The sequence below is a fragment of the Papaver somniferum genome, chromosome 4 (assembly GCF_003573695.1).
Source record: "Papaver somniferum cultivar HN1 chromosome 4, ASM357369v1, whole genome shotgun sequence".
Classification (NCBI taxonomy): domain Eukaryota; kingdom Viridiplantae; phylum Streptophyta; class Magnoliopsida; order Ranunculales; family Papaveraceae; genus Papaver; species Papaver somniferum.
The window spans coordinates 59,687,535-59,696,659 of record NC_039361.1 but is presented as its reverse complement, the minus strand read 5'-3'; the positions used below and the strand labels follow the sequence as shown (position 1 = coordinate 59,696,659).

Genomic DNA, 9,125 nt, shown 5'->3' with positions numbered 1-9,125 from the left:
TTTTCGATATGCCTTAACCTTAACCTTAACCTTAACGGATTGGTCAAGATCCGACGGAATTTAATCTGTTGACACCCCTAGTGTTACCACTCTAAAATGTAACGACTTGACGTGGGTATCAACTATTTATGTGATATTATTTTGAATTTTCTCTATCTATCCGACTCCTAAGCAAGAGACGAGAACAAGGTTCATGAGAATTCTTAGTATATTAGCTATAATTTAGTATGAGCTAAGACTATTATCTCATCATAATATTGATATTTAAACTTAACATAATATGAGGAAATTTATGGATTGACATTCAACAATTAATACAATTCCCAGAGTACAGAAGTTCTGAATCTCTCTCTTTTGATGTTTGAAACATTCCCAAATGATGAAATCCTTGCTTGAGCAATTTTCAAATGATCCAAAAATTAAATCTTGATAAATAAATTATTTGAACTAATATTTTTAAGGACCTTTGAACATCCATTGCTTGAATCATATTTCGAGATGTTTAACAAAATAAGCTTGACTCGAATTTTTTTCTTTGTAATAAATCTACTAGAAGTCATATGGCATAGTCTCATAAAGATAAAAAGTAAAATAGAATGGCCAGTCTTCACATAGCTCGTTGACTAAGTTCTATTAGAGCATTACTCTGTTGAACCCACAAGTTTTGCTATCTCAAGCTTGTTGTAAATGTTAGGTGATCAAAACTATATCTTGATTTCTAGTACTAAGTCAAGTATATGATAGGTTAGAATTGCAGTCGAGTATCAGAGATCACCATTGAAAACTGAATATCGACGAAGAAATTGGAGAACTTTTGTATCATGTAGGTGAAAATTGAACCATTCTATTCGTTATTTCTTCAAGGGCAGTCTTTATTTGAAGACTTGAGTTGTGTCCATAAAAAATACTCTGATTTTTTATACTATATCCAGTTGATTGGATCGAATTCCTAAAATTTACCAGTGGAATATGAATAAAATAAATAGGTAGAAAAAAGAGGATGAATGCCGCACTAACTTTTTCTTCAAGTGCAATTTTCCTCGTTAACAAATAGTACGTGGTATCTTTTATTTTTCTTTTTCCTCACTATATTATTATCTTTACAATAGGAACTAGCAAACATCGCACGCGCGATGCGAATGCCATTCCATGTCTAGATGCGGGTGCCATTCCAAGTCCCACAAAACATATCATTTATTTATTTTCTTTTTCTTTTTCAAAACAGGAGTATTCCAGAGACTATCCTGACTCCCACAACAACGAAAAAAAATTCAAAATTGAGATCATCAATACTCATAGGCTTACTGCAAAGTCATCAATAGATATCCAAAACCATGTCAAGAGTTCAATTTGGTTTTATGACATCATACCTCCTCATCTAATACAATGCAGGTACATTAATTGCTTCCGTAGTACCTTTCAAGCTTTTAGACGTTTTTTCTTTGTTAAGGAAATCAGTGCCTGAATACCTCATGAAGCATACTGTCTTACGCGCGCTCGTCCCTCTTAAACACGGCAAACATCCAATCATTAAAGTTGATGCTTCCTTCAAACATACTTCACATCAGCTAGAATTAAATATCTTCCAACAATCTGCAAGAACATAAACTGACTCTTCTTGTAGAAAGACCATTTCACTTCAGCCTTTACATGACCACCACCGTGTATTGCAGCAGCAATATCAAGCACAGCCTTCATCGCCAAATCCTGGAATTTTTGTCCCTTTTATGCAGAATACCACAAACAGGCTATCTTTAGGACCCATAAATTCGTCAAGAAACTTTACTTTTTATTCCTAACTTCCAAGTCCAGGATGAGAATTGGAATACTATATAACTGAGATTCTTTTGACATTTTCATTTGTAGCAAAACAAAATTCTATTTGAGGCTCAAACTAAATATACGAAAAGTTACAGAAACAGACAAATTCCAGTTGTTACTTGTGCTATCCGCAACAGCTTCTCGACATCAACAACTAGGGCATGTTTTAGACTTTAAGAAGAAAAAATATCCAAAGTTTTGCGAAGCTCTAAGATCCTATCCTTGAGCGCCAACAACAGAGGATTTTTCGAGTATTACATTTATGCATAAAACTTCCCAGGATTCCAATTTAGCTCAAGATACTTTTTAAAAATTCCCTAGATTCGTATTTAGTTCTCCACAGTCACACTTGGGTGGACAGTCAGTGATCTAGTATTGCGTTTATGCATAAAGACAAAAATGTAATGTAAATGGTGGTTTCGGGGCAGTGTAACATACCAAGCATCAACCAATTTCTTTAACCAAACCGGTAGCTAAATCAGTACAAAGTAAACATGACGTGACCGTCTCATATGGTCATTTTCTTGAGGACCTAAAACATTACACAATCACCCTTAGAAATCATCAAACATACATGTGTAATCAGAGCAAAAAAGAGAAAAAAATATTAGCCTTATATGGTACTCTATTGTGTTAAGTTGATGTTTCTATCAGCTTAATTCCATCCCGCTCCGCAACTCTACAAACTAAGACTGGGAATGAAGACTTAATTGTTGTCCACTGCTACAAATATGCAAAAAGTAAATATTTTAGTAGTACTACAGTCTACAAAAGCACTGTCGATAACTATCTGTGTAACAGTGTAAGACGTATGAGAAATTGAAATTGAACTTTAAAGATATTTCTTCTCTTAGAAAAATGAACAAACACCTGTAGTTCACAAATTATGAAAATTCTCTTAGTCTACAGTCTAATTAATGCTTTAATTTAGCTTACTAATTGATCTTACTGATGGAAACGGATGAAAACCCATTCAAACTATTTACAAACTAATTTCCATAAGGTAAATTTCGACTAACCTGTACTGCTCGCGCAAAAAAGAAAAAAAAAACTAACCTGTACTGGTGCTTCTCTCATCCGATTTGTTGAGAGGTGTCGTCGAGTTATCTTATTCATCCGATTCCACCACTTTGGTGGATGAATCAAAACTCCCCAATTCGAGAGAGAGGAACCCAATTCTTTGTTTGTTTTGCTTTACTTTCGTTTCGCGGAGTGATTAGTCGCGAAAAACGAAGAACGAGAATTTGTTTTGGAGGAGGGTGGTGGTGGTCATGGAGATGGTGGTGGTGACAGAAGGAAGTGGTGGAGGGTGTTGCCGACAGAAGGAGGTGGATGAAGGTGGTTTGAGTAAGAATTGCTACTAGAGCTAATGGAGAAGAAAAGAACCGAAAGAAACCAAGAAGGAAGGCGGGGTGTTCATGTCGGGGCATTTTTGTAATATTAAGAAAGGCTTCGCCACAATTTGTGACAGCTTTTTTTTATTATAGCAAGATAAGATAACACAATTAGTACGTGAATCAATGTAGGTATTTTAATCCCATATTGACCGAGATAAAAAAAACGACTCTTTCTTGTTGAATTTATATGTCTTAAGATAAATTATAAGTTTCGCACCTGGTAGAATTTAGATTTTGATAATTCAGATACAAGTAGATTGATTTTTGATATTGATTTTTGAGATCGTCCAAGAACTCTTCAATGCAATCAGGTACACGGACCTTTAGTCTATACATATCAATTTTGGAAGAGAAAAAAAACTCTATATACAATCATATTCAAGGGACTTTGCTTTGATCTACTTGTGATTATATTAACGTTTGTCCATACAGGTTGCCGAATGAATAATTTTCTGGTGTACTTGGTACTCTTTCCTTTTCAAAAATGGGCAGATGATTACCAATTTTAGTAATTGCAAGAGACGTGGTCGATATCAGGAATTGTTGGAGGCGTGTCTACTCCGCATTAAATGTCGACCCGTCTACAGCTGGGGCAACAGGAGATGGTCCAAAACTTGGACATGAAATGGCACAATCTTAATGGTTGAGAGGGGAATGATTCTAGCATCTTAAAGGCCCAAATTCATTGTCCCATATCTGGACAATTCTAGTTGTCCAAGTTAGTTTTCCATTAAATGCAACAGTCAAATGATAGTGGCACGTGGCATTAGTTGGGTAGACTCATTAGGTAAATACTTCACCCACAAATAAAGAATGTATCACTGAAGTTACCTACAACTGGAGAGCACAAAGACTTATCCTGTGGTCACTCAGAGCAAGTCTTATGGTGGAATCCAAACTACTCCAAGTGTGGAAAAACTATGAAATGTCAAGTCTAATGGCTTTCAAGTTAGGGTCTTCCACAGAAAATCCAAGCAAGGTTCCACGATTTCGTGGAAGGGTTCGTGGAATCCATCTAAACGCCAATAAGAATAACGTTAAACGCAATTAAGAATGGAGCTAAAAAACGCAATTAAGAATTACGTTTTTTTTTATCCGTAGATTTAAAATGAGTTGTTCAAATTTAACGGCTGAAAAAAAGCTCCATTCTTAATTGCGTTCTTTTAGCTCCATTCTTAATTTCGTTTTTTTTCATCCGTAGATTTAAAATGAGTTGTTGAAATCTAACGGCTGAAAAAAAAGCTTCATTCTTAATTGCGTTTTTTTAGCTCCATTCTTAATTGCGTTTTTTTAGCTCCATTAAGAATAACGTTTTTCTTTATCCGTAGATTTAAAATGAGTTGTTCAAATCTAACGGCTGAAAAAAAAGCTTCATTCTTAATTGCGTTTTTTTAGCTCAATTCTTAATAACGTTTTTTTAGCTCCATTAAAAATAGCGTTTCTACTATTCCACCATTACACTTGCGCTTCCATTCATAATTCCAAATGCTGAGGTGGCGTGGAAGATGGAAGATGGAATGATTCCACCATAAGACTTGCTCTCAGCTTATAAACACAACTAAACATATGGAGAAAGAGTCCGACGACTGAGAGATAGTATATCAAGTTGAACACTTGTAGTTACTTGCCTTTTTCTCTCTTACTCTAACCGACTACTACTAATTGTACTAAACTAAATACGTAATAAACTTAATTCTCATCACTCCATGGACAGCCGAACCACATTAATCACTAGTGTCATAACCTATTTTCACTTTTTACGCATTAGTATTTGATTGAATTACATACATGCGTACACAAATGTTACTGGATTTTCCCTTTGTTAATTAGATCCTCGAGGAGGATCTTATTTGCTTAGTTTCAATCATAATTTTAGCTATTACAACCACACCATAGAGATTTTGTTTTCACAAAATTGATTAAAAAGATCAAAATCAACGATTCCTGGGTGAAAAGGATATTTAGATTTTGATACCGTTTAAATGGACAAAAATGTAAAAATAGTCAGGATGTAAACAGTTTCATCCTACCCATTTTTAAATATTTTTTCTTATTTTTAATTTACTTCAGGATACATCCAGTTTCATCCTTCTATTTTTTAAGTTTAAGTCTGGATGAATCCAGTTTCATCTTTGCTATTTTTTTGGTGTCTATTTCACCCATAAAATTTACTCGTCCATTTGAATCATGTTATAAAAATATATGGACAAATAACCCATTTTCCGTTTTGTTTTCGTAACAAGAATGGCTACAATACATCAATATACTCGAGTTTGTTTGTAACAAATTTTTGGATTTAAGTAAACTTTCTCAAAGCGAAGCAACAAGTCCTTGATACATCCAACAGATGATAACAGAAATCCGACAACACCTGACCATGATAGCTCAGCTCAAATCAAGACATGTAAACAGAACGCAAATCAGGTAGCTTACCGAAAAGAAGCCACACCTTTTGGGAAATGTGGCCACCATGATTTAGAAATTTACTTATCCTCATTTTTTTTTTTGCATGGAATTGTAATTGATGACTTAACTGGTAGAATATTTCTTCACAAATATAACTGCTTAATAAAATAATCGTTCTTCCAAGGAAAGAGAAATACCTGACCTAAACGAGAATAAACGGTGACCTGGGCCACGTGGCAATTAAAAATTAGATCAATTAAAGCCTATGGTGCACAGACACGGACACGTGACACGGTTACGACACGACATGGTCACCGTGTCGTGTCCGTTCATGTGTCTGACACGACTACGACACCGTTTTTGGCGTGTTCGTGCAACATAGATTAAAGCAAGAAATTTAACAAAAACGCCTTAATCTAAACGAAGTTCGAGATTCTTTTGGCTGTACAGTTTTCCTTACTTCCCCTGGAAGTATGTATTTTGTGGCAATCTTACTACAAGCTTGCTTCCACAATTTTCCCTGTAAATATCACCGATCTAAACCATATATCTAACTAGGAATGATGAATTGTTATGACAGTGGAAACTAATACATCTTTGGGGACAAATATTGTGTATAGTAAGCATTCTTAATTTGGTGGCTGGGAGAACTCATAACTGAAATTATCAAACAATTGGATACTGATAGACACATTTTTGTGTCTAAGTTGTCCTCAATTTTCTGTATTGTTAGTACTCGATTTCGTACTTATTATGGCGTTTTGTGTTTGTATAGGTGTGTTTGGAGAAATAAACTTTGTTGGAAAATTCGGCTCGAAAAGTTGATTTCGGTACCGGAGGACACGTGTTATTTGGACTCCCACCTTTGGATAAGGGGCACCCATGGCTATGTACAACCCATATTCATTCTCAGCACTCATTTGCTAAGGGGCACCCAATGACACCCCCTAAGTCAGCAGCTAAAGGCACCCTTACTCTGGATAGGGGTCGCCTCTTCTTTTTCACCATTCAAACGAATTTGTTTGGCGGGAATGTGCCACTTCTCTTTGTAACTGCATGGACCGTATTTGGAGAGTTATGGTCGGAGATTTTGTCTTGGATTGGTTGGATATATTGTGTCGTATCACAACAGGATAGATAACGGCATTGAATGCGATCAAATAGGAAGATTTCACGGAATCTCATTAAAACAGGGAAGATATCTTCTACGATAGGGTATTTGATCTATCTTTGGAAGGAATTACAACTCAGATAAGCATGCAGAAAGTACGAAGAAGATATTCCCGCGACTGACAAGATTGAAGAAAAACAGAGGCTTGAGCTATCATGGGATGTTTTGAGTTATATCGGGAAGGTTTGCGAGTGTTCTCAACGTCCTCTACTTCTTATTATACGTGTTTCAGCGTGTTTGGGGTAATTTAGAAGCAATCAGTCGCATGGGAAGATAAATCAGGGACGAAAATATTCCTGAGTTTTTTTGGCTTGACAGCAAGAGGATTATCATGAGTTATTACTCATAATTTTCTCAACCTGTGGAGTATAAAGGAGTATCTGAGTTCTCAGAGAATGGGATAGAGGGAGTTTGGCATAGTTTAGAACTCGACAGAGACGTAAATAATCGAGTTTCAGGAAACTGCCATTTCTGCTGTTGAAGCTGAAGAACACGAAGAACATCGACCCGCAGAGGCAGTCGTTTTGCTACATTCACAACGACAGTTAGGTTCTATCGCTCCCTGTAACAGTTCGGTTTGTAACACTTATAACTGTTACAAACCCGATTTTAATTGATTTCTCTCCCATTTCATCATTTGTACACCACCTTTGAGCAATAAAAATGAATTTTGAGCATGTTTCCATGATGAAGAGCTAAACCCAATCCTTGGGGCGATGGACGAAGCGGTTGTTTCGGTAAAAGTGATATATCTTTATTTTAAATTAATTATAGCAATTCTATTATGATTTTTGCATTGAACTAAAAATGGATTATATGATTTTGATTAGTTAGGTGTATTTTCTCTTGATAGAATATGCTTGCTTTAGAGTTTTGATATTCTATGCTTGGATTAACATCTATTCTTTTAAAAATCTACATGTCTAGGCAATACTATTAGAATCAATTTGAATGTTTAGTTGCGAAATTATTGTTAAATCACTAATATCGACCAATAGTAGAATCCTAGCCCCAATCTCTCCACAATATTCATATCACCTTTTTATTTGAGTTTATTATTATCATTTATAAAATTTAAGTCTAAAAAAATCTGTTTTCACAAGTCTTGAACGAACCATTACTTACCACTTCTACAACAACTTGAAAATAACTATCAATTTTTGGCGCCGCCGACGCGGACTTGTCTTTAGGCTAGAGTTTTTAGATTTTATTTTTTTAGGTTTTTGTTTGTTTTTCATTTTTATTTTATTTGTTCTTCTTTACATTTGTGGATTTTTGTCTTTTCCTTACAGATTTTGGAGTTTGGAGCGAAAGAAAAATATGTCAAAGTTTTTGGTGAATACTTAAAGATTTGGAATAAAAGCAAAGCGAAAGGAGCGAAAGAAAAGAAGAATAAAAATTAATTAAAAAAAAAGAGAGAGAGACAAAAAAAAATTAGAATTTTTTTTTAGATTATCTTTTTCTTTTGCACTTTATTTTTGGACTTTGGACTGTGGACTTTGGGACTTTATTTTTTTTAAAAACCCTACGGAAGGGTAGTTTAAATATCAATTGTTTGCAGAGAAGGACGGCGATTAAGATATCGCCTCGGCCCCTCGGGTTCGTACATGACATAGGAGTCGTGGCCCGAGTCGACTTTAGCGGTTCATCCCCCGTCTGGTACGGGAGGTAAGTTTGTCGAAACACTCGCGAATCCCCTTTCAGCGAGTTACTGTATTCTTCGTTTGCATATATGCTGAGGATTTGAAAATGGCTGCTTTAATTTCCTAGTAAAGTGGCAAGGACTGGCCATACAAGATAAGGGTTCGAATTTCATCACCGTTCCCTTCCTGCCCGCCTTAGGAAAACGAAACAAAAGGTGAACCTAAGCCTAAAATTTGACTAGAACGAGACCTATAGGGTAACGAGATTAATAGGAAATTCATTCGAAAAATATTGGTTACTCTTTTAAGCATGCTTCAAAGTTCATGATGGTTTCTATGAGTTGAATACGCCACCTTGTAACGCCGGTGAGGCCTTGGGTACCAAAGCTCCACTGAGCTTCCTCGTCTCGATTCAACTTACTTTAACTCAGATTGATTCCATAGAGGTTTGCTTAAATTGTAACGAATTCCCTTTCGAAGGATTAGAAGCTGGTCTAGAACCAATCTAAGTGGAGCCATCATGCTTTTTGTTTGCTAGAAATCAGTAGGTTTGCTATGGTGGAGTCAGCCTTATTTGTGTTTGCATAGAACTTCCCTTCCTTTTAGGATTTCTTTCTTTTTCTTTTGTTTTTCTTGTGTATGCCCGAAGTTATTAGAGAGCGGGCTTGGAAAAGAAACACTCTAACT

General features: G+C 35.7%; 1 long non-coding RNA gene across 2 annotated transcripts; it reads right to left on the bottom strand.

Moving 5' to 3' along the window:
* Window positions 1-1,303: 1,303 nt before the first annotated feature.
* On the bottom strand, window positions 1,304-3,276 carry LOC113275637. 2 transcript variants are annotated; one of them, XR_003323691.1, is made up of 3 exons: window positions 2,878-3,276; window positions 2,260-2,544; window positions 1,304-1,722 (listed from the first exon to the last, which is right to left on the bottom strand). It is a non-coding gene; the product is annotated as an uncharacterized LOC113275637 (long non-coding RNA). The 2 variants fall into 2 exon arrangements; XR_003323692.1 differs by having other exon boundaries at window positions 2,260-2,541.
* Window positions 3,277-9,125: the final 5,849 nt, after the last annotated feature.